Source organism: Gymnogyps californianus, chromosome 1, assembly GCF_018139145.2.
Source record: "Gymnogyps californianus isolate 813 chromosome 1, ASM1813914v2, whole genome shotgun sequence".
Lineage (NCBI taxonomy): Eukaryota > Metazoa > Chordata > Aves > Accipitriformes > Cathartidae > Gymnogyps > Gymnogyps californianus.
This window is the reverse complement of record NC_059471.1, coordinates 139,284,313-139,308,721: the sequence shown is the minus strand read 5'-3', so window position 1 is coordinate 139,308,721 and position 24,409 is coordinate 139,284,313. Positions and strand designations below refer to the sequence as shown.

At 39.1% G+C, this 24,409-nt stretch overlaps 1 protein-coding gene across 1 annotated transcript in view; it reads left to right on the top strand.

Moving 5' to 3' along the window:
• The first annotated feature begins 6,388 nt into the window (after positions 1-6,388).
• PPARA (peroxisome proliferator activated receptor alpha) overlaps positions 6,389-24,409 on the top strand; it is a 36,348-nt gene continuing 18,327 nt past the window's right edge. The window contains exons 1-2 of the mRNA XM_050903771.1: positions 6,389-6,493; positions 8,891-9,017. The gene's annotated coding sequence lies outside the window, so the exon portion shown is untranslated. The remainder of the gene's footprint in view (positions 6,494-8,890; positions 9,018-24,409) is intronic.

The window sequence follows — 24,409 nt, the reverse complement described above, 5'->3', positions numbered from 1 at the left end:
AACTATGCTGGGAGAATTTACCAGTTACAGCGTAAACTAATCTAGGCATGCAAGGAAGTACATACATGCTGCAGAAGTATATAGGAGGGCACATTTTAAAGAAAACTAAGCAGAAGTTGCTAATAATTGCATTAAGAACCATGTTCCACTATACATTATTATTTGCTTTTTTGTTCTAGTATGTCCTGCTAATATACAAGCTCTTCAGGGAAAGGGCAGATTTTCTGCATGATTGTTAAAGGATGGTAGGGAGAGCACAGGGTATTACAGGAAAGAAGGGTTGGGGATTGGAAGCAGACATCAGAGAGGGGTACAGAGTTGACGTAAATAGTAGAGAGACTTGAGAGGGACAGTAAAAGATAGCTTTAGCTGGAGAGGGGGAAGAATGGAGGCCAGAAAAGATGTTGCAATAGTCAGCTAATGAATAAGATATGAATCACAGTTTATGGTGGTGACGACAGGGAGAGATTTTAAAGATGTCGCCCAAGAAGAGAATCTCAGTGAGACAGATAAAACACCGAATGTGAAACTCAGACTGGGGAAAAAGGGGCAACAAAGACTTCATTGAGCCAACAGAGCAAAAGTTGGAAGAAGTGAGAAGCCTGGATAAGAAAAGAACTCTTTCTTTGAAATAGGAAACATTCAAAGAGTATTCAGTAGAAATAGTATTTCAATAGAAATATAGGGATCGATAGATTAAAATGCATTAAGCAATTAAATTAAGAGTTAATTAAATTAAGAGTACATCTATTTCCAAGGATAATAGGAAAAACCCTTACATATGGGAGGAAACTGTTATCCCTTCAGTGACACATCATGGCAAGTACCATGTGCATCAAAGGAAGGAGTAAAAAACCCCAGTAACAGAATAACAAAACTTCTCCCTAGTTCAAGATACCAAGCAGTGATTTGTTTTCTAAAATTTTGTAGTTTTATTATACTAAGTCTAACTGATTTTGTAGCAGTTCTTAGAGACAATAAAACCATAAATAAATCTGCTAAATCCTGCTGAATCTGGTAATACAGTGTCCAGTACAAAAAGAAATGTATACAAAGGGAATCTTACACTGGAGGAAGAAACGATTCAGATGGGGGGGGGTGGGTGGGTAGAAAAGAACAGCACAGTTGAGTTTTAAGAGTAATTGCTTATTCCCATAAACTGTTTTCAAGTTGATAGTTTCCCCTATGGTTCCGTCACATCCTGCAGAAGGTTCAAGTGTGGGCTTCCCCTCAGAAGCAGCTTGGTGGGGTACTATTTTCCCCCCTCTCTTTTAGTTCACCCTTAATGTGTGCATCCTGCATTACTGTAAGAAAGGTTCTTGCTCACTGCTAATAGTTTTTCTTTAAAGATTTTTTTATTAAAATGGAGAAACGAAACAGACTGACATTAATAACGAGGGGGGGAAAGAACTGTCACATTAAAAAAATGTTAATTCAACAATTCTCAATATTGCTGCCAATAATATAGCTATCCATAGCGATGATGACAGCACCAGCATAAAAAGAATATCGATTAGAGAAATTCTAAACATTTTGGGTTAAGAAGGGTTAATTGATAAGTTTAACGTGCCATCATCTTACATGCAACTCTTCTTAGTCTTTTTGACACAGGAAGAGACGTACAGACATCTGGAATGTTTGATCTTGACACCGACAAATAATGAATTATTTCACTAGTAAGTAAAGAGTAATGAGCAAAGTCATTTGCAAATATGGATAGAAATGATCTGAATGAGTCCATACCTTAAATTGATGGGATGGCATGGTAAACATCTCTAATGAAAATTAAATATAATTAACAACTTTAATTGCTTATTTTGTTGGGAAATAAAATCTCAGCTTAGATTTAAAAAAAAAAAATCTAATGTCTAAATAGTTTTGTGGAACATTAGACTTGTGTAAACCTGTAGCTGGCATCCTGGCTCCATCCAAAACCTGTCATATTAAAATGAGGCAGATGAGCCTCATATGATTTATCTTAAAATGTTTTCATTTATCACCTTTAGTCTTAGAGCTTTGTTCTAATCCAGCAGAGACGTGCATCTAAAAACAACCAACCCTCAAAATCAACCTGCCCTAAAACCAACAACAAAGCAAAGTAGCACAGATGTTTCCGTAACAAGACTGCTATGCTGGGCCAGAGCTTCACAATGAAAGGTCAGGATGGATAAATCTCACAGGTCTCCTCTGTTTCACCAGTTCGCTTGGTGGTTGTTTTTTTTTATAGGGGGTTGATTTGGTGAGAGAGAACTGCTCTTTTAACAATAATTTGCATACTGTGTATGCACATAACCCACGTATTAACTTAAATCAGATGTAATCATCTCCTGTTCATTATCACATGGGACTTCTGGCTTTGACTTATTTTGACCAGACACAAATGGGCATGATTCAGCATGCACAAAATTATATGCAAAAAGTCTTAAATTACACTCGAATAGCTTTCTATACTTCTGTTAGTGACCTCTGTTCATAAAACTTGTTGTCTTGTGATGGTCCAGCCACTTCTATTCTTTTAAGAAGAGTAATTCAATAATATTAAAATAATTTTCATTTAGTACATGTTAGTTCAGTAAAACTTCAGTAGTCACACTACTTTCTTCACTTTCAGAGAAACAGAACCATATGTATGCTATTTCAGCTTATAAAATGCTGGCTACGATGCTTGGTCTCTGCAGTTTCCATTCAAATAAACACCTAAATGGGAAGGCTCTATTTTACTTATTATATCAACTTTGTCAGGAAAGTCTTTCACGATGACCCAGCAGAAATGAGGCACATTGTCTGTTAAAAGCTCTATCGTCAGATCAGCAAGAGAAACCACAGCAAATATTTGAGCACGAGGTCAGCCCACTTCCTGCGTTTTACCCATAGTTGGAGGAGGTGGCGAAGGCACTGCCAATTTTTGCTAGTATAGTCCGTTTCCCAAACTTCTGAATGACTCTGTGCTGGCTTGAATCTGCTCATCTGCTTCCACAGAACTGTTACGAGAGACTCCGTATCTGGCCTTTAAATAAATGGAAAGGAGTTTTTGTTTTGCAAATGAAAACATTTTGTGACAGAAATGCTGCGCGTGACCATGGAGACCTCTGACAAAGCCAGCTGGCTACTGCAAAGATGGAAAATCAACGACTGCACAAGTCTGGCTGCTTGTTTCACAACTGTCGAGCTGTTAGGCAATAGTAATATGGTTATTGCATATTAATAGAATATAACACTAATTAAAGCTCATTCCAGCTAAAAGCCTCGTAAATAATCTAATTTCTGATTCTAAAAGTTTGCACATTTAAATAGCTAATGGATGTTTATGATATTTGGTATGTTATTAAGATTTGAACTGCAATACAAATTTACGCAATCCAGTCAGTAATCTACGCTTAAAAAGTGCTTTCGGTACAAAAGGACTCAGTATGGTCTCCTGGGTAAATATTTTAAATGCGGGATACATTCTCCTCCTTCACTACAGATGCCTTCTGCAACATCAGCCATTTTTATGGACAAAATGTATGCAACTTCTTTAGAAGAAAATAAGTCCAAAACAGGGATTAAGAGAGCTCTTCTCCATGTCTGGGATAACACAGTCCTCTTTGCTGACCACGCTGTAGACGGAGGTTGCTACGAGTTTGGTTATCAGCAAGTGTGGGATGGGGAACGCACAGCTCATAAACAGGAAACAGCCCACAACTCATTTTAAATTCCAATAAATATTTTGTGTTTTTACTGCCTTTGGGACAGCATTAGTGTGTGAGCCAGGACAAGATGTATGAAACATCTATTTGCCCGTCAGAAAAGCTAGCCGAGCTCAACAGCTAGACAGCCTGGCACGCCTCTCATTGGCAACAGAAAAGCCCTGATGTGGTGAATCCCTCAAAATGTGTGAATTCCCAAGGCAAAAGCCTGCAACCATACCACGATGTTACTTTTGAGAATCGTTCTGCAGCGCTTGTACAATGTCACCTCAGGGATCAGCAATACAAGTACGCATGCAAACAGACTTCCTAAATCCAGTCTGAAAGTTCAATATGGAAACTCAAACACAAATGTCCTCACTCTCCACAGCTTCCTTGACAAGTAAGAGGGGAAACAGTTTTAAGAGCTGATCACACACCCAAAGAAAACCAATATATATTTGCAACTGCGCAGAAGCTTATTCTGTTTGAGTATTTTGGGGGGGGGGGGGGGGGAGAAAGAAAGAAAGAAAACCAAACTGAATGAAAAGCTCATCTGCTCAGATAATGTCTTTTATGGAAATAGTCCCTGATCCTTGTTATCAGCTGGGCTCTGTTACACACAGGCTGTGGGGAAATATGTAGGTGTTAAAATTGGGAATTAACTTTCTACATCAGCTGATTCTTGGAGCACTGGGTGTTGGCCTGGCTTGGGACAGACCTCAGAGCAGCGCTACTGATTGAGAAGTTGGGCTGTGACCAGAACTGGCTTGAAATAGTCTGAAAAAGCCTTAAATTACTGTAAACATGAGGGCTTTCACTAGCTTCTGTTTTCTGCTGTTAACACTGCCTTTTACTGGTTCACATTGAGGCACGCTTTCAGGTGGTTTTTTGGCCTCTACTGTTACTGTTGTTCTGTATAGAGTGCTCCCGTGTCCAGGTTCATGTACTTAACCTAAAGGTTGAGAAATGTATGGAGTTAAATATGGTGCTTGCTGCAGTAGGGGCTGAGCCTCCAGGACAGCGCTCTCCTTCCTTCCCTTCTGGGCCTGTGTTTCTATTTTTTGAACTGCCACAAACTATGTTTCCATTGAGTAAAAATAAGCAGAAGCTGCACATGTGTTTGTGCTTGGTACATGTAAAATAACATCTGAAATAGGTCATGGTGGTTTCTCTTCCTGGCACCCGTGTTATTGACTACTCAGGTCAGTAATAAAGTGCCTTCCCCCCCCCCGCCCCAAATGGAGGGAGAACATGAAAGTGAAAGTGCAATTATATGATTTAAAAAAACTAGTGATACTTTTTGTACAGTAATGACCACAATCATGAGGATCATCAAGAAATGTAATATACACGAAGCAGCCAGAGAGCAGAAATCGAGATGGGGGTGAAGCTGACCCCCTTTTAATACCACTGTATTTATGCTTCTGGTTACCTTTCCAAGATTTAAGAGCCTCAGGAAGCCAGAGTCCGCTACAAAGCCTTCCCCAGGGGTTTGCTGGATTTTATTCAGGATTTCAGGCTTTGCTTTGTAGACGTGACCCGCAGTAACTTTCTGAACACGAGAAAGCTTTTCTTAGCCGGCCGCACTCAAGGAGAAGCCCCTGCGCCGCGGTCCGCACGCCTCCTCCGCACCTCTCCTCAGTGCCAGGGCACGGCCCCCGCAGCCCGTCCCGGCCGCAGGCCCGCCGCGCACGGCCCAAGCGGGCGGGCGGGCGGGCGGGTCAGGGGAGGCGAACGCAGACTTTGAGCCCCGGCAGCCGGCCCGCCCCTCCGCCTAGCGGAGCTTTATTTGCCCTTGACAGAAAGTCTCGGCGCCTCAGTCTCGCCCCCCTCTCCCCGCCGCCGGCCCCGGGCTCCCTCCGCGCGCGTCGCCGGTAAGCCGCCGGGGCGCGCGGAGGGGGAGCGGGAGGGGGAGCGGGAGCGGGAGCGGAGCCGGCGCGGGGGGGGGGGGGGGGGGGGAATACGCTGAGGGGGAGGAGCGAGCGTGCCCCCGCGCTGCGCCCGGCCCGCGCAGTTCTCTCCCCGCCCAGCCAATCGCGCGCGGCCATTGCGGGAGGTGTGTGCCACGATCTCACTTCCGGTACCTGTCACCCTGCCGCCCGGAGTCAGCCAGGCGCAGGACCGGGGTACTTCTGCCCTCCTCCTCCTCCTCCCCCCCCCCCCCCCTCCGCCGGCCCCCGCCCCGCCGGGCTGACAGCGGCGGGTGGCTGTTGCCCGTGGCGGAGGCTGGCGGCGAGAGGGTGCTCGCGCGTCGGCAAGCGGCGGTTGGGAAGCGTTGGGCGCGCGTGTGCCGAGAGCCGGGCGCCCCGCGGGACCGACGGCGCATCGGAGCCGGGGACGCGGCGGTGCTTGCCCGACCCGACCCGAGCCGACCCTGCCTAGCCCGCTGCGCCCATGGGCGCCGAGCGGCCGCGGGCGGCCGCGCCTCTCCGCCTGCCTGCGGGCCGGCGGTAATGCACGGTATTGCCTTAGGGGCGCCCCCCCCCTCCCCGCCCCCTGCGGTGCAGAGGCTGCCTGCATCCCGGCTGGGGCTCCGGTGGCCGAGGGTAGTGCGGGGCGGCGGGGGGAGACGCCCCCGCCTCGCTAACACGGTGGCGGTTTTGCTAATGACCTGTCCTTTTTTCTCCTCTATTTATTTATTTGTTTCTTTATTTCGACGCCGCCTTAGCTGGCCTGGGGAGATGCTTTAGCGGTTCCTGCTGCTGCGCTCGGGCTTCGCGCCAGCCGCCCGCCCTGGGGGGCACCGCGGTGGGCGGCAGCCCGGGGTCAGCGGGGCTAAAGGACGAGCAAGAGCCCGCCCTGGCAGAGGCTGGCATTTGTAGGTAAAGAGCGATCTTGGAAACTTTGTGGGGAGACTTCAGGGTGCTGGGGGGTGGGGAACAGAAGAGAACACAATGTCCTGTCATATAGGGTGCTGTTTTGCAACTGTCATGTCTCTTAAATGCAGCATATTTGAATTGTCCTTAACCTGGTTTGAGAAATGAACTTGGGCACTAGGCAGAAAATACGTGCTTGGAGGTTACCTCTGTTGGCTTGGCTTGGTCAGGCAGGTTGTGCTTTTACCAGTCGGTTGGTCAGAGAGAGTCCTGTATCCTTGGAGTGAGGAATGGGTCAGTGGGAGCTCCCCCTGTATTTGCTTTTGTAGTTTGATGAGAAGAATAGTTCTTGATTGTCCCTACGGGGCTGTCCGCTTGCTTTCTGAAAAGCAAGTGAAAAGGCATTCAAAAAGTAATGGAAAGGAGTGCTAAAAGGTATTGCCTTGTATTCATATTAAGATTAGCACGGCCTCACTGACATGAGTAGCTAGCTGTTCCTAAGCTCTCTGATAGAAGAAGTGTGAGTACAGGATTCGTCAGACAGGATTATCTGGAATAATGATGTTTGGCACTTTGGTAGTATTGGATGTCTTAGCAGGACTGCACAAATAAAGACGTTGCATAAGTTTTGTTGGGAAGGAAAGTTTTAATCAAACTGTACTTGTATTGTAGGACATGCACAGACTTTATTATTGGCGTTGATTACTGGGTTGAAATTCACGTGGTCTTTGCAGGTACCAAAACTGATAAGCTATAAAAAGTATTATTTCCTTTATGAATTCTGAATCACTGACTTAATATTGAGGCTACCTGGTCTCATGCTGAAACTGACGGCAGTTGTGGTTCATGTGATGTGGTCACAAGTCTACTCAAAGCTAAACCAGTATCATAACCTTTGTTGTTTGGCATGAGCTATCAAGCAGCCATTGGCTCTTGGTTACTTTTAGTGGCAACTTTTTGGATTTTAAGTAGCGCAATGTAGTGTTTCAGAAGGATGAGAGTGTGTGCAGGCCTTATCAGAGGTTTGTAGAACTGCGTAGCCAGCACGCTCCCTTTCTTTTCCCATGTTTGGAAGGAACACTTGGCATAGTCCAAAAAAAAGTTCTTATCAATCTGCTGATGCCTTATATTGACTGTCATCCTCTACAATCAGGTGGCATAGGGAGTTTTGGCTACCTATTACAAACCCGTACGTCCTGAAAACCTTGTGGTTTTCTTACTTGCTTTTCAGTAATTCTTTAATGTCTTTGTTTTCTATTCATACCCCTCAATACTGTAGTCTCCTTAAAGGGCATTATGAATTTTAAACCATGGAGAAAGGGTTGCATTTCAGTTGTGATTTTGTATTGTTATACTTTTAATATTTTATGTGTTAAGTGTTATAAAACTATTAGAGAAGATAACGTCCTACAGGAGAGTAGGATACATGGCCTAGGATATTAATCTTGTTCTAGAAAATATAGTGCTCACTGTTGACCCAAAGTGGTCAAGGAGGGCAATGTAAATTTTCTTCATATTTTTTTAGAAGCTCTTACTTCAAAATTGCAAATAGCACTATTTTGCTCTTTACTTTGCTTTAGCTTACCTGCTGAGATTTGAGTTCTGAGTTCTGTTTCTCTTGCACGTGGCATATTTGTTGCAAGGGGAAAAAAGAGAACACCATACCTGTCTTGGAAAATAAATGAAGTTGGAATTCATATTTATTATAAGTACAAACATTTTCTTACAGCATTTTGGAATTTTAATGTTTTTAATTTAATCTGACTGCTTTTGCAAAATCTCTCTGAATCTTTGTTTTTTAGTTGAGTAGACAGGGAAGGCAATTTAATCAAGCCATTATTTTTATAGCTATGTATGCTTTTTTTTTTTTAACAGGCCTTATAAAGTATAAATATCTCTGCCTTTGGGGTGTAAGTGGTACTTAAAAGGCCAGTTGCAAAGACATCTTGTGGGACATGTGTGTGCACATTGGAAACCATAACTACTCTAACAGTTTGTCCACATAAAGACTTGGACGTTTGTGAGAATGCTCTTCATGAGTAAAAGTATTTTTTTTTTATAACAGATAATTAAAATAGCACAAGGCTTTCACTGTAGTGGTCTTAGTTGAGTGCTTTTGAATTTTTCTAGTATGAAGAAAAAAGATCAGAATGATACTGGGATATACCAGTCATATACCCTAGTTAGCTAGATGTCAGTGTAGTCCTGCTGTAAAACTAGATGTTGTATTAAAAGCCTCAGTCATTTAAAAAGTAATTTTAGCCCAAGTGAAATGACAGTGGGTTTTTTTCTGAAGAAGCATAAAGAAATATAAAAAAGTATTATATTACATGATATCAATGCAAAATTAGAATAGTAAGCTTTGGGAAATTTTGTTGACTCTTTATTTTTATTTTTTTTAAGAAAGCATGTCAGCAGCTTTTTATTAATGAAGAGCCACTTGTTATCACCAATGTGCACATGAAATGGAAAGGGAACAGATTCTGGAAAACAACTTCTGTTTCAACCTTGCAAGATGCTGCATGAAGTGGTGAGTATATACGTGGACTGGGAGCTATCTTGGCATTGTTTTTGAACAACTAGAGAAGAAAAAACTTTTGAGGTAGAATTTCTGTAAAGAGTGATTAATGTATAGTCAAGTGACAAGGAAAGAAATCTGAGCAAGGAGTGCCAGCAAATAGCTGATAAATGGAAAGTAGTAGCACAATCAGGAGAAGAGAGTAAGTAAAATTTCCTCATGTTCTGATATCTATTGCTGCGTTAGACTTCTACGTAAAAGTTGTATAAAGGCATTATTCAATAGAATTCTGAATTCTTAATATTTTAGAAGTAGAGTGCTCAGCATTTCACAGGACCAGTTCTGTAAAATTAAATATTGAACAACTGTTTATGAAGTAGAATGCTGAATATTCACTGAATGAAGAAGTACTTATCCAGTAAGGTTACGCTCTAAATCATCACTATCCTCAAAATAAAACTCAAGTCTCTCAATCTTAAAGAGTGTGATATTTGGCATGTTTTAAAAACATTAAACTGATATGAGGAGATTGTTGTGTGACCAGATTGCATGTGGCGTTGAGATGTTGCCAAATCTGATTCCACTTCCTCATACCAGTTCTCATAGTTTCTGCTTATGAAACAATATTTATTTATAAGTGCATTGCATATGTCTTAAGTATCTAGGAAGTATAACTTCTGTGTCCAGTGAAGGGCTTCTCGTGCACAGATTAATACAGATTATGAAATACAATTCATTGGTATTCTAATCCTGATTGAGGCTTGAGTTGTTACATGACTGCTTTGTGTGGTTGTTTGCTGTGTTTTAAAATGCTGTAAGCATAAGCTGTAGAAATTTTTTTACTTTGGAGATTGAAAGATGAGAACTACCAAACAGGCATAGTTTGTTCTGTGGTACTATATTAATCTAAATTTATTGTTTTAAGTTCAAGTTGTCTCATGCCTGTGGAAACACTAACAGTATGAGATAGATTTGCAACCGTTTGGCAAATTACCTTTCCCTTTCTAGAAATGCAGATATGCTATCATGGTTTTTAAAAAATTCATAAACTAAGAAATTATTCACTTAATCTTTCCAAGTAGTAAAAGAAACTTGTCAAAGACGTGTCTGCCTTGAGGAACTCAGAGTGGTTAGCAGCTGCTGAAGTTGTAAGGTTCTTTGGCATTTGTTTCCAGGCAGCTGAAATACGTGTAAAAGCAAGTTAGTCCAATATTTTCGTATTTCATATTTTCATATCTTATTGGTCTATTTTCAGTTTGTTGATAAGTATGTAAAAGGAAACCAGAGTTGCTGTTCAGTGTGCAAATTGACTGCTGGTTGACTAACTTCTTACTCATCTATGAGTGTATAATATCCTGGAGCTGAGAGCATTTATTGTTGTGAATAGTTTCGAGTTCGATGTATTTTGCATGCACAATCTGTCCTAATGTTATTTAGAGTTAACAAAAAAAATGGATCATTTGAAACTATTCCACAGCCTATGATTAAGGTTTGAAGGCAGAGCTTACTGTCTTGTAAGGATATCCATGCATCCAGCACACTTATGCTGTCTGAGTAAGTTTTATTATCTGCATATAGGCTTGTATTGCCATTCATTTTTTGTTAAGCAAATAAGAGTGCTACATGCTTGTTTTGTTTTAAATAATTATTTACTGGAAATGATTGAGATAACAATTCACAGAAGACTCTGAATTTAAACCAGAATGTGAATGTTCAGATGGTAAGAAAAACTTTTGTCTATTTGCAAAATCTATTTGAAAGTGAAGACTTGAATTACTGTTGACATTTCCTAGCCTCCTGTTAGTGTTACTGCTTCAGCAAGAATTTTATAAAGTACATGGCATTGGAGTCATGGTGCAGGCTCATATTAAACAAAACAAAACAAAACCTTCTCGCATCTTTATATAACATGTATGGAAAAAGTTCCCTGGAGTAGTAAGGCTGAAAAATATAATACGGAACCATTTGGATTTGAGGGGGAGGAAGAGGGAGAAGGTGGGTGTTGTGTCAGGAGACTGCTTTGGAGACTCCTGGATTTACTAGCAGGAAGTGCTTGACGGCATTCTTTACAATAGGGCTGATGAATGCTCCATTACAACGGTCGATGAATTCACCCACTCTGATGTTAAAATAAAATAAAATTAATTGCAGCCTGCAGGTCATAGTGAATATTGTTGGCTTGTTGGCAATTTTCAGGGGAAGATTACAAGAACTATGCATTGCTAGCGTAAAAATTATGTTTCTAATGGAGGCTAGAACTAGATTCTTGATGAAGGTTAGGAGTCCTAAGAATAATTTTAAAAACTAGCCAATGCAGGTATGCACAGAATATTGGACACTGAAGTTTACTCAGCAAAGTTGAAAATGGTTAAGTGTGGTTTTTCAAATCTTTTTTCTTAGTCTGTAGGTAAACATTCAGTTTGGAGCAAGTGTGCTGCATTGTGAGGGGGTTTTGAGTGGGTTTTTTGTCAGTGTAAGATGCTGTATGGATGCAGTTTCATTAGAAGAGAGCTATGTAAACAGGAGAATGTTCTGACTGTGGTCGTTTCTGACCAGTTGGTTGTTGGAAATTTTGCTCTGTGAGCATAAGGTAGACTTATGTTGTTATGCTGTATGTACGTGAAATTTAAAAATGGTGTAATGTGTTTATTCATATTCCACATAGCTGCCCACAGAGAAGAGCACATAAGAAATTTGAACTGGTTTTTTACCTGTGAAATTAATTCTTTTATTTTTTTATATATATATATATATATATATAAAATTTATTTGTTCTTATCCACCTCAGGACAAAAGACTGCTGTGTGCAGTTAAGCAGGCCAGTCTGATTAGAAGCAAATGAGGTAGCAGCTTTAGTATATATGTAACTAAGAGACAAGCAGCACAGGATACTGCTTTTGAAAAAAGCAGCAGCTATACATTTTGTGTACTGTGCTTCCATAGAGATGTAACTGTACATAAATAGGCCAATATTTTCAAACAGTTGTCAAATGTTCACCTTAAATGTGTGTTTTGGATACCTGATTTTCAGCATACTGAGCTGCCATAATTCTAACCAAATTTACAAGGAGTTGTATTTTCTCAAGATTATAAATCCTGTAATAAGTCCTGTGGAAATGTAATAGTGATTATCCTTTAAGAATATAGAATTGTTCAGTTTGCAGCTATAATTTGTTTTATTTCTCTTCTATGTGGCATGCATGTGTGTGTGTATATATATGAATGAACACATATATATGAAAAAAAAAAAAAAGAATAGGATGTCCCCTCTCTGTGTTGTTCCTGATAGCCCTGCAAATATGAGGCTTACAGCGAGAGAGGTGTGGTTACACAGCATGGCCTGATCTGATCTGTAGCAACTGTTGTTAAACATCAGTCAGGCTCCCTCTTCACGCTTCTTTCCTTTGCTACCATCCATGTGTTTCTATCCTTCCTTTTTGCTGCCCCTTAGTCTGTTCAGCTATCTCTAGCTATGTTTTTCCTGTGTTACATTTCTACTGCCTTAATGAGCTGAATTGTTTCACTGAGGCTGTCTCTATACTAGGGAATAAAATATGTTAGGAACTGTTCTCTGGACCCGGGACAAAGTGGCTAAATTGCACACACCTAACAGTCTTCCTCCTGAAACAGCATGGTTGCATCCAGACTGCCAGTGGAGAGCAGTTTGCTGCTGTGCATTTGCTGTCCCTTTAACTGTGCCTGCGCATTTGTCTGGGAGAGTGCCAAGTTGGTATGGGCCAAAATGGTGTCAGAGAGGATGCTAAGAGCATGGCTCGAGCCTGTGCTCTGGCCCTGTTTTATTTACGATTACAGATGTGGCCAGAGAGGTCAGACAAGTGCGAGAGTCAGTGCAGGCAGGATGGAGCTGTGTGGCTGGAAATGAAGAAGGGAGAGGGAAGGTGCAGGGCGGACAATGTCTGAGAGCTACGGAAGAGATATCGTTTTGATGTCAGGGAGCTATTATGTTACTTAAGCTGGCTTGTCTAACTGTACCCTTAACGTAACTTTATTTTGCAACCGGCAACTTCAGTTTGGCTCTGCAGAGGGCTGCGAGTGCTGTGTCCCTATAACTGCTTTTTCAAAGTCTGATTCAGTCAGCTAAAATGCCTTACAAAGTGAATTAAAACTGGTATATGAAAGTACATGTATGACTTCTTAAACAGGTTTTCTTATCGTGGCTGTTTCATTGGACTGTTGTTTTTCTTCCACCTTTCTGTAATTCAGGTGCTTCCTTAGTTAAAAGAAGTGGGGAGGAGAAGTGGAGTGGCAGGCAGGCAGCAATGGTGATACTCTTGTTAATACAGGGCTGTTAAACCGGTAAGTAGATGCCCTTCATGTCTTATGAAGGATGAGCAGTGAGCTTAGATGTTAGGAAAATAATTGTTTATATTTTGAACATTTTTTGATCATGCAGGAGTGTGAGGCTTGTGATCTCTATACTGTAGCGAGTGACCTGATTTAGAACTGTGAAGTCATGTGTCCCAAGTATATCCTCTATCTGACATGTCAGTAGCTTGGAAGTACAAGTACTTGATGTCCATTTGCCAAAAAATGTAGATTCATTGCATTCATACCTGTTGCCAAGACTCCTGTCAGCAATGCTAATTCAGTGTAAACTTTGTTTTTGTGTGATACATTTATCACAAAGAAAAACTTTTTAAGGTAGGAATTTCTAAATTACCAGAACAAAACTGAAGGCCTTTTCCTTAACAAAAAAAACCCAACAACAACAAAAAGTGAAAGAATTTTGTTTCACATTCCACTCTGGGTACTCTGAGTTGTGGCATGCCATTAAATCAAAGTTAGTTTATTTTTAGCAGTTTTCATTTATTTATTTATTTAAATGTAATAGCTGAGCAACAAGAGCCTGTAAAAGTACTTTGAAGGAATGAATAAAATTGTACTACACTGAAGAATAAGTAAACTACACAACTCCAGGTGCTGTTTATAGAAGACATCAGATTTTGTCTACTGGTAGAAGCGTATGAAAGCTAGCCCATTGGGATTACTCAATTAATTTTCAAAAAGACACTTGCATGCAGAAGGGGCCTAAATCTGTAATATCTTGTCTGAGGGTCATTCTCTTTTATAGGATATAAATCCTTCTGTTAAGCTGAATTTAGGTTATCAAATATGTTTTGTTATTATGTCTAGGCAAGGGAATAAACTTTATCAGTGAAATAAAACCACCGAAAAACCACCGTTCTTCTCTGCTAAGAAGGCCAATTCAGGCTTTTTGAATGTCTTCCAGAAACAGATGTAAATTCCACTGTAGCTTTTCAAATAGTGAATAATCATGGTCTGTTATGTTTGGTGATGAATCACGCAAGGGGTTGCAGATGGTGAGAAGAGTGCAGCTGTGCAGATACTAGAGGAGTGGAGACAGAAGACTAGAGGACCCGAGGGGATGAAGGAGGTGATTTGAGGATGGGTTGACATGGCTTATGAAAGAGGGGGTAAGACAGCTGAAAGAGTATTGAAGCTGAGTGTGCCAGAGTAAAGCCGAAACTGAAACCTGAGATTTGGGGATGGGGAGAGTGCTGGAGACTGAAAAGGAGGTATACTTGAGGCAGAAAGATATTTTTTGTTGTTGTTGATCTGTGAAGCAAAAGTTGCAGCATCAGATACCAAAGTAACTGGACTTTTGTCCCAAGCCAAAACAAGAAGGAGACTGAGCTTAGATGTGGAAGTTTAAGCTGTAAATGACAAGAGAGAACTAAGAGGCTTCATGTTCCTTTTAAAGGAATGCTGGTCATAAGTAGGAGAGCTATTGTAGTAACAGATACAGATGCAAAGTTGTGGGTTTTTTTCATTTTGATTGTTCTGAGCAGGACCTGTGTAGCGAGATTGGGGTGGCAAAATTTGGGAGTTTGCCAGGTGGAGAAGTTGTGTCTGACTAGGTGTTCTAAAAAAGGGGGATTGCAATGCCTAGGTTATGGTTGAAGGGCAGGTAAGATTCAAGTGAAGCTTTTCATGATCTTAAATCAATATGCTAAAAAGTCCAAACTGTCTTTCAACTTTTTGCATTAAGTAATTTTAATTTAAGATATCTTTTTCTTCTCTCTTTAGGTTAAAAGTATTGTTCCAAAACAATAGCTCTTTATTCAGGAAGAATGTTGCCAATTAAGATGTCTGTAAAAACTAGTATTTTTGCCCACAGGTCAGAAATCCTCAGCCAAAGTGAATATTTAACCACTATTTCAAGGACAGCCAATTATCTTTTTCTTAATAAAGTATGCGATTAGAAGTCAAAGTGAGGGACCCTGGAAAACTGTAGAATACTCCAAGTACTGACATAACTTCAGGCACCCATTTTACTGTTTGTGTGTTCTACAAACCTTAGTAAATACAAAGCAAATACTGAAAGTGAACTGAAAAAAAAAAAAAAAAAGGCGGGGGGGACACGACAATGGGACACAAAAGTCTAGATCTGTCTTGGAAGAGAGTTATGCTCCAAAACTGCTATACTGAAAACTGTTTTCAGGATTATTTTCTCATCTCTTTTAGTCTAGTTACCTAAGAAAGTCAGATATATGCAGTATGGTCTGCTGTCCTCTCCCTCCACCCAATAACTTTGGACCTGCAAGTCTTGTCAAATGTGACAGAGGAGTAGTGGTTGCAAAGGCATTGAAGTTCTGTAATTTTTATGAAAGTTGGTAACTGGAAAGAAGAAAGGAAAACACATTATTGACCCTACTGAGGAAATGATGCAATATGAATTCAACAATTATCTGTTCTGTTTGGCCTGTCAGTTGCCAATCAGCATAGGAGCACTAGCGAGCCGGTTGCAACATGTAGCTCTGAACCAGCTACAGCATGTTTGCTGTTTGCATAGTCAGTAGTTCAGGGACACTGTGTGGGGAGGGGGAGCTGTAAGTGTAGTGAGAAGGGGAAAGAGCAGGGAGACATGATAGGACAATGTGGAGTGACAATGGTATGAAAAATTTATGTCTTTGGGAGCAAATTAATAGAAATTAAAGCTTTTTTATTTCTTCTTCCCAAAGTTGCCCTTTTCCCAGTGTTTTAATGCTGGTAATAGTAAAAACTGATATGAATTCTACGTTTCAAATTTGTGTATGGTCACAACTTAATGTTCTCAAGCTTTTATCATGTTGTTTAAACTCAGAAAATTATATACAACTTCAAAAATTTCATTGCCAGTCAACAAACTCAAAATTACTTGGTATCCATAAAGTATTAGATTATGGGGCAGAATAATAATTCATTATTATTATACATAATATGTGGCCTTGAATTAGGTTGTATTCAGTTGCAGTATTTATGTCACGGAAACATTCCTTTGCTCTTCTGTCAAAGAGTAAGCAAGGTTGAAAGCATACAGGAATAATATGCTCACAGAACAAAAGATTAGTTAATTATTTCTTATCCTTCATTTTACTATAAGTTTAAACTTAAGGCAGGTATTTTTATTATAACACAGCAAGGATTCTAAGTTCTAAAGAGTATGTTACTACCAGTCCTGCCAATAAGGAATTATTGACCATATATACTAATTGCTATTACACGTAAAGGTCTGTGGATATAAAACAAAAGGGATTCTTATATCGTAGTTTATGAGAACACATTTTAAGGTATCCATACATATACATGAACCCTAAAGATTGTTGAAATATTATCAGAGTTTTAGAAAGTGCATCAAAGCCTTTGCTTGACTCTAAGTTAGTGGCAATTGGTTTTTATTTCTTTTCATAAATATAGTATGTCTAAAATTTCACATTTGTTAGTAAGAGTTACTAGACAGCTTTGCTTGTAAAAATTATGATGTCTTTCTGGATGGAACAATCATGTATATTGGGGGGGGTTGTGTGGTTGGTGTTTTTTTTTTTTTTTTTTTTAAACAAGCACATGAGCAAGTAAAGCTTCTGAGTTATAGGGGTTTATGTAATAGCACAGTCAATATGTTTAATGGAAAATGGCCAAAAATTTTGCCTGGCACTGCCTCTGTATGTATTAGATTATAATTTTAATTGACAATTTTCGTTGCACAGATGTCTTTAATTTGTTACCCTCTGAAGTTTATTTTTACCATATGTAGTGAAAATGTACTCTGCAGGAGACTTAGCAAGGGGCTTACATTTTATTTACTTCAAAAATTGATTATATTGGAGATAATCATTTAGTCACCACACTAAAATGCAATTTGTATTTGCCTTTTACCCTCAGATATCTTTATCCTTCAACAAATGAAGTCTCTGTAGAATATCAGGGTATAGTTAGAAAATTGTTGAGAAGCCACTTTGCATAATCTGAGATGCCGTGATCACATGTGTAAGGAAACAATTGCAACGTTCCAATTTAGTCTTGAGGATCTAGTTTCCAGTGAGCAGCATGTTAGGACAGATGTGTAGGCTGTTCGTAAATGCTGTACACGTCGGAATCAACTTTGACTTCACCACTCAAACTTATTTTTACATACTGTTTTTACGAAAAAAAAGGATAATGGTTTAAGACAGCTAATATGTGCATGCAGTTCATAAGACATAGTTTTTGTGGGATTTTTGGTTTGTTCCTTTTTTTTTTAAATTTTCTTAATTCTGGGCATACTGTGCAACCAGATTTAGCCTCAATCTGAGCACTGATTTCTGAAGTTGAGGTATCCCTAACTGTTAATCAATTCAAAATCTTGGCTTATGTAATTAGCTTGTCAGACATTTGTACAATATTGCAAAACTTAGAAAAAACAGATGACTTCCAAATAAATGGGTAAGGAGTTTTGGGACACATGGGGAAAGTAAGAGAGCTTTGAGTTCATTAACACAGTAATAAAAATATAGCAAATACTCAGATGACACATTTGTGTGAACGTGACCTTGGATCTTGGATCAAATAGCAAATACATAAATGTCGTGCTTGTCCGAATGTGACCTTGCATTGGTTCAAATATCAATCATAAATCAAATCCTAGCTTTCAATGTACGTGTAAAGAAAACAGCCTCTTAAATAATGCATCAAATCTTTGTTTCTCAGTAGTTGTGGTCTTCACATGTAAGTGTTCAGCAAACACATGGACCATCTATGTGCTAAACACTATATTCTTTTAGCTTCATCGCCTGCAAGATGTTGTCATGAATGATTTAGAATCTGTAAAAGTTTGAAGCATAAATTGCTATGGCTGCTATGATTAACATGTGTAATCATTTGAATCTTGCTCAAGTATGGAATAATTTGAGTGGAATATAACAGTGACTTGAAGAGATATTGACATTGAAATGCATTGGATACAGAGCAAAACCTGGAGATTCTTTGGAGAGAGGAAAAGAAAAAGGGAGAGTGTTGCAAGCATAAAGGTATATATAACAGTGAAGTAGGGTTTTTATTAGAAACTGTGGTGAGCTGTAAGTAGTACTTGTGGAACTGTATTTGAACTTGAAAGAGAGCACATATCAGAGAACAAAGAGTACTCTATAACATAGCGGTTACTAAGATGTTGCCATGGCTTAGATTCCTGCAGAAAAAAAAATCCTGTTGTTCTTTTGAATCTCTTGTTAATAAAATACACTTGCTTCATTGGTCATGCCTCAAAAATACTGGATATTATTAACTCCAATCTGAATATTTGCTTTACATGCATTAATAATTAATGTAATAAATTGAATAAACCTCCCTCATACTGTTATCCAGGCTGATTTTTTTTTTTAATGTCATGTTAATAATAGTACGCTTATTCTATAGATTAAGCTTGTAGTCAATTCTCAGCCATGTGTCAGAGCTCATTATTTACTATAAAAGTGGAAACAGAGACAGGATAAATAGAGAAAGAAAAAAAATTACAAATTGCCACTTTTTCAGGATTTCTAGGCATCTTGACAATAAAAGTTGAAGCAAGACTAAAGACTTTAACACAAAGTTTTCCACTTAAGTCTTCGACAGTGCGTGCTTGGTTTAGAGTCAGGAATCATCTATACATCAGACTGGATTATAATGTAGCTAAAAAAAACCAAACAAACACAAAACCAACCCAGAACCTCAAAAAAACCAACCAACCAACCAACAAAAACCGAACAAAGAAAAGGCCCTACCCAAAACACTTCTTGAAGAAAATAGTAAAGTGAAGGAGAATGTTATAGGTTACCAATAAACCTAATACAATATTATGTAGTTTGTTAACTAATATTACTATTGACTGATACAGAAGTCCTGACTAGTCAACTCTTACAAGAATTTAAAGGATTCAGCAGACAGATTTAAAAGAGAGATGTGAAAGCTTTACTTCGACATATAGGTACTTCTGACTTCAGCTTCAGTTCAGCTTGCACTAGAAAAAAATGCAGGTCTTCCTATTCCCAATTACAGAAACCACCGAAGTATTCACTTTTTGGATATGAAAACTCACATTTAGAGGAGAAAAAAACAAACCAAAAAATCTCAGTGTCATATTGGTATTCTATGCAGAGTTGAATCTATTTGAGCTTGACGTCAGTTCAAGCAACAACCCAATCTCCGCTCTTTACAGAAATGAGGTAGGAAAAATAGATTTTTCTTTTATCAGCAGGACCTTGCTGCAAATTTGAGTAATGTCACATTTGATGCATCTGATGTCCATTTATGTGGAAGAAAGCAAGCATGACTTCAGATAGATGTAAACTTGAGGTGATAGACCTGCAAGTCTTGTCTCTGGAGCCTGAAGGCAAAGGTTGCAAAATCTTTATGTCCTATTGCTGATGAAGTAAAATCTGGCTCCTGTTGTTAAAGGGGTTAGCAGTGGCTAATTTAAAGATAGGCTTCAGATCTCATTATACTGATGACCTAGAACTATGGTATTTCTTTACATCTCAAGTTGAGCTCTCTCTGCTAGAGGTTGACTAGTCTAATGTTGTGGATCAAATATGATGAAATATAGTTTCTGGTCTAATATAAAGTCAGTGTAGAAGTCATGTATGTAAATGTAATGTGTTCTCAACAGGTTCGTAGTTACCAAGTTCTGAGGGGCTTGTTGAATTCAAAATTTCCCATTAGAAAGCCATTTGATGCTAGGATGTTGTTTTATTCTTTACAAGCAGCTTAAGTCTGTCTTTGAGCTAGATTCTACTCCCAGCTTGAGTTTCGAGCATTGGAATTATTATTTTATGTTATTTATTTTGTGTTATTTATTTATTGGAGCATGTTGTTTCAACTCAGAGTAAATGCCTGTATCTTCCATTTACTGGATTTCTGTGGGAGTTTTACTGCTGGAAGGATGATGAATAGCTCTAGGATGTGCATGATCTCCCCAGCCTATATGACAGTTCCATGGCCTTGTCAAAAGATGATACTGCTTAATCTAATAGAGATGCTGTCTGATCTGTAGAGCAGTTTTCAGCTCTCATCAGGGACTTAGGAGGCATGGCTGCTTTATTTCAGGCAACGCAAGTGCCTGGTTTACAGGTCCAGCCTGTTGATACGATCATTGGATTCTTCAGAGAGGATTCAGGCTGCACATACACATGCATTTGTTGGCTGTGCAGCACATGTATTCCTCTCCCCAACCGCTTATTTCTGCTCCCTCCATTGAGCCAGCACAAATATTTGTAAGGCTTTGCAGTGAACTGGATCAGGGAAGCAATCTGATCGAAAAGTACCGCTTTTTAATTTGTAATCATGGCCTCAAAGATCAGTCATGGCTCTGGAAAGTCCATTGAGTTCCACTCAATCCAAATATGTAAGTGAGGTGCTTGACATTAGGTGAGATGAATATCCGTCTTATGTCTGTTTGCTGAAAATTAATTTCTGCTTTGTAATTTTTTTTTCTCCATTAGTAATTGCATCTGTTGTGTGAAAGTGAGAGGGTATACTTGGGATAAATAGTTTAATTAACTGCTGAATAGTTTTGTTGCTGTCCTGTTATTAGTTACTTCTTAAACAGTAATCTTGGCAAAACAAACAATTTTTAGAACTATTTAGAGTATAATGAATGTGTTACATAATTGAAAGAAAACATTGGAGGAAATTGTGAATATATAATCATGAAGGTATAGAAAGCAGCTCAATAGTTTTAAAGCAGAAATGTTGCATTTAAAAGGGAGATGAGTGGCCCTGTTCAGAGACATTTATCTTTCATTAATATATTCTAGGCAATGAGACTCCACTTCAGAGAGTCAGGACCCATGAAGTAGCTTCTAGCCTGTGCCACTAAATCTAGGAAAGAAGCTACAGGGAGATGCCAACAGGGATTGAAGCTGGCTCAGTAACTGCAAAGTAGCTGAATAGTGACTGTTAGCAATTATGTCATTGTTCTCTGTATTTTTTCAGTCTGTGCTTTCCCCCCCCTTCCTTGGCTGATTAGTTGCTTTTTTGCTGTCTTTTTCTGTCTGTTTCTGTGTAGGGTCTGCCCAAATTTCCGTAGCTGAGCAGTGTTAAGCAATCATTTCAATAAGTATTTTGGGCTTTTAGGTCTTTGTAGGTTGTGATATTGGTGCAAATGCTGCATTTTTAACTGCGTCTTTGTATATACTGCAATTATAAGCAATTCAAAGTTTCATAAGGAGATACGGTAACATTTTGTCTAGCAATCCAAGATGACTTTGTATGTCTTGCCTTTAACTGAGTGTTTTTATAATCATACAGATTGAGGTTTTAGATTTTTGCTTGGGAGGGACATAAATGTTAAACAGATGTTCCTAGAGCCTTAAATTTCTATTAATGCAGATTCTGCATTATGGCTGCTTTGCACTTGAATAATATGTAAGGAATCTTTCATGCTTAGTATGGCTACCTCCTCTTTGACAATCCTTGTTTGTTTTCTCTACGGAATTTGTATCCTGATGTTATGTTTTACTGTTGATAATACTCTTCTTGCCACATGACAGGTGTTGCTTATGTTAGTATCTCCTTACATATGTTCTTTTAAAAGTGATTTGCACCACGAAAAGTGTGGATTTGTAACGCTGACTTGTAAATTACATTTTATAATTGTATTAAGTAATTTCCTTATTTTTTAAAAGTAAAAATAACTGAACCACTAACAAAACAGTGACATTCTAAGAACTGAGTTTTTTGTTAAACTAGTGGGAACCTGCATGCCAAATGTCATGTGTATTGCACGATACAAGAGTTTCTGGGAACATCATTATACCTTTCTATATAGCTGGAAAACATCTGTTCTGCATATGCCACAAAATAAACTTAATTTTAAAATCTCAACACTTTGCCTAACTAAGCCACATTGGCCTTATCGTTACATTTTTCTTCGACTCATGGTGGGCTAATAGGAGCTGGTGCTGCAACATAGAAGAATCGTATATGCTCCTGACAGTCTGACAGAGTACATCTAGTTGAAGAATACCTCTGCTTAGTGTAACATACATAGTCAGTTGATCATGTGGTACTGTTTGCGCCTGACCTGTCATTAATCAGCACTGCTCTTGTGTGCATCTTCTTACTGCTGACTTACTTGTACAGCATGTTAATTCATCTGTTTTAGTCCCATCTTTAAAAGTACTTGCGTATGGTGTTGGCTAATTACTTGTGTGGAAAAGTTGATAAAAATTGTTAATTTTCAGTAAGAAAATCTTACCTGTCCTCTCTGGTTTTGGATCATGTCTTTTAAAATCCAATGGGACAGAAAATCCTGGGACCAAAGAAATGCTGCTGCCGGCCTCAGTAAGTTCTGCTTGAGTTTGGCCAAGTAATAAAAAACAAAAAAAATATTCCGATATTGTTTTTACCACTTTTAATATCAATCAGCAAAATATTTGCAGTGTTTCAAAGTTTATCAACTCTTCCCACGTGAGATTAGAAGTGTGTTATCTCTGCATCTTCTGATGCAATTAGAGAAATGTGTTCAGGGGAGGAAAGTAAAACTCAAACATCGTCCCTACTTTCTGAAGCCAGTAGACTTGCCTCTGTGGCCTGTATTCTTCCTTGAAGAAACTCTCTAGCGTTCCTCCAGCTCTGCAAGTACTTACGGATCAGAGAAAGAGGATTTCTGTCTTTTCTCCCTTTTTGCTTAGGCAAAGAATGTTCTTCCTTTTTGATCAACCAATAAATTAACAGTTTTTTTCCTGCTGCAGACTAATATAGACCAGGTTGCCTTACAAGCTGTGTAATTACACTTCTGTTTAATGCACTGCCCAATTATAAGGGGAGTGATTTGGGGAAAAAAGAACATTGTGCAGTATATATGTACATTCTGCTGTAGTGCATAAAAAAATAAGGTAGCATAATCAAGGTTGCATAGAATTTTTTATTATGTAACTTTTAAGAGCTTAACTCTGCAATTTTAGTATCATTTTTCAAAAATAGGGTATGTGAATCCTGATTTGTTTTAAAGGCAAGGATGCTTGTAAGTTGCATATGATCTCTTGGAGCACAACTGTGTAGAGGGATGTCATGGTTTAACCCCGGCCAGCAACTAAGCACCACGCAGCCGCTTCCCCCTCCCTCAGGGGGAAAAGTGAAAAGTTTTTCTGGTTTGGTTTTTTTTTTGCGGGGGGTGCAACTGGCAGTCTTGATGAAGAGGTGGCTCCTGAAAATTTTTCATCTCATGCGTAGTAAATTTTCTTTGTCTTAGGTTCTTAATGCTTTGTAAAATATAAAGTATTACTAGTATGTAAGGTTACAAAGTATGAAAACTGAATCAAATGTCACAGGATAGAGGAGAAAACATGCATCCTTTCCCAGATAGGAGACTGGACTTCATATTTTAGGTGCCAAATTTTATTTTCAGTTATTTTCAGTTGTTTTTTATGTGTTGAATCAGGATATTGGAAATATCCTGTAGCTTACATCTTTCAGGCTCTTCCTATTCACCTAACTTTTCTAAAAGTATCTACTGCACCCAGTAGTTCTAAATGTGCTGTGTTCAGCCGCAGCAGTGACCTAGAGGTCATGATTGTTTCAACTTTAACCTTGAAATTTGCAAGCAAGCCCTTTACACGATCAATTTGTTTATGCAGTAAATCCAGACTTTGGTACTGCTTCTCAGAGACCTTTGCATCTCAGAGACCTGTTTCCTTACAGGGATTATCCCTAGTGTGGCAAGTATTAAATGTGGAAGGGCCAGGGGTTTAGTCTCCCACCGTCCCTTTCCAAAAATGAAGCAAATAACCGATCGCTGCATGATTAGGTATTTTTCGTTGATAATCTGACTGCAATTTCTTTAAGACCTGTTTCAAGTTTATAGGTAAGTTACTTATTGGGTATTTGCAGTGTGGTGGTGGGAAAAGAGGACTTCTGAAAATAGGCATATTTCAGAGAAAATAGGCTGTGAGAGAGCACCTGTAAAACCTGTTTATCCTTAAAGCCATAATTACATGAAATTGTGTTCTTATTTTTCTATGTCATACTCTCTTGTTTTCAGTTTACTTTGTGTGTGTTTGTATGTGGGTGTAGGAAAGGGGGTATGGAGACTAAAATATTGTATGGGAAACTGAGAAAATCCTCTGCCAATGTCTTTGTGGCACAGA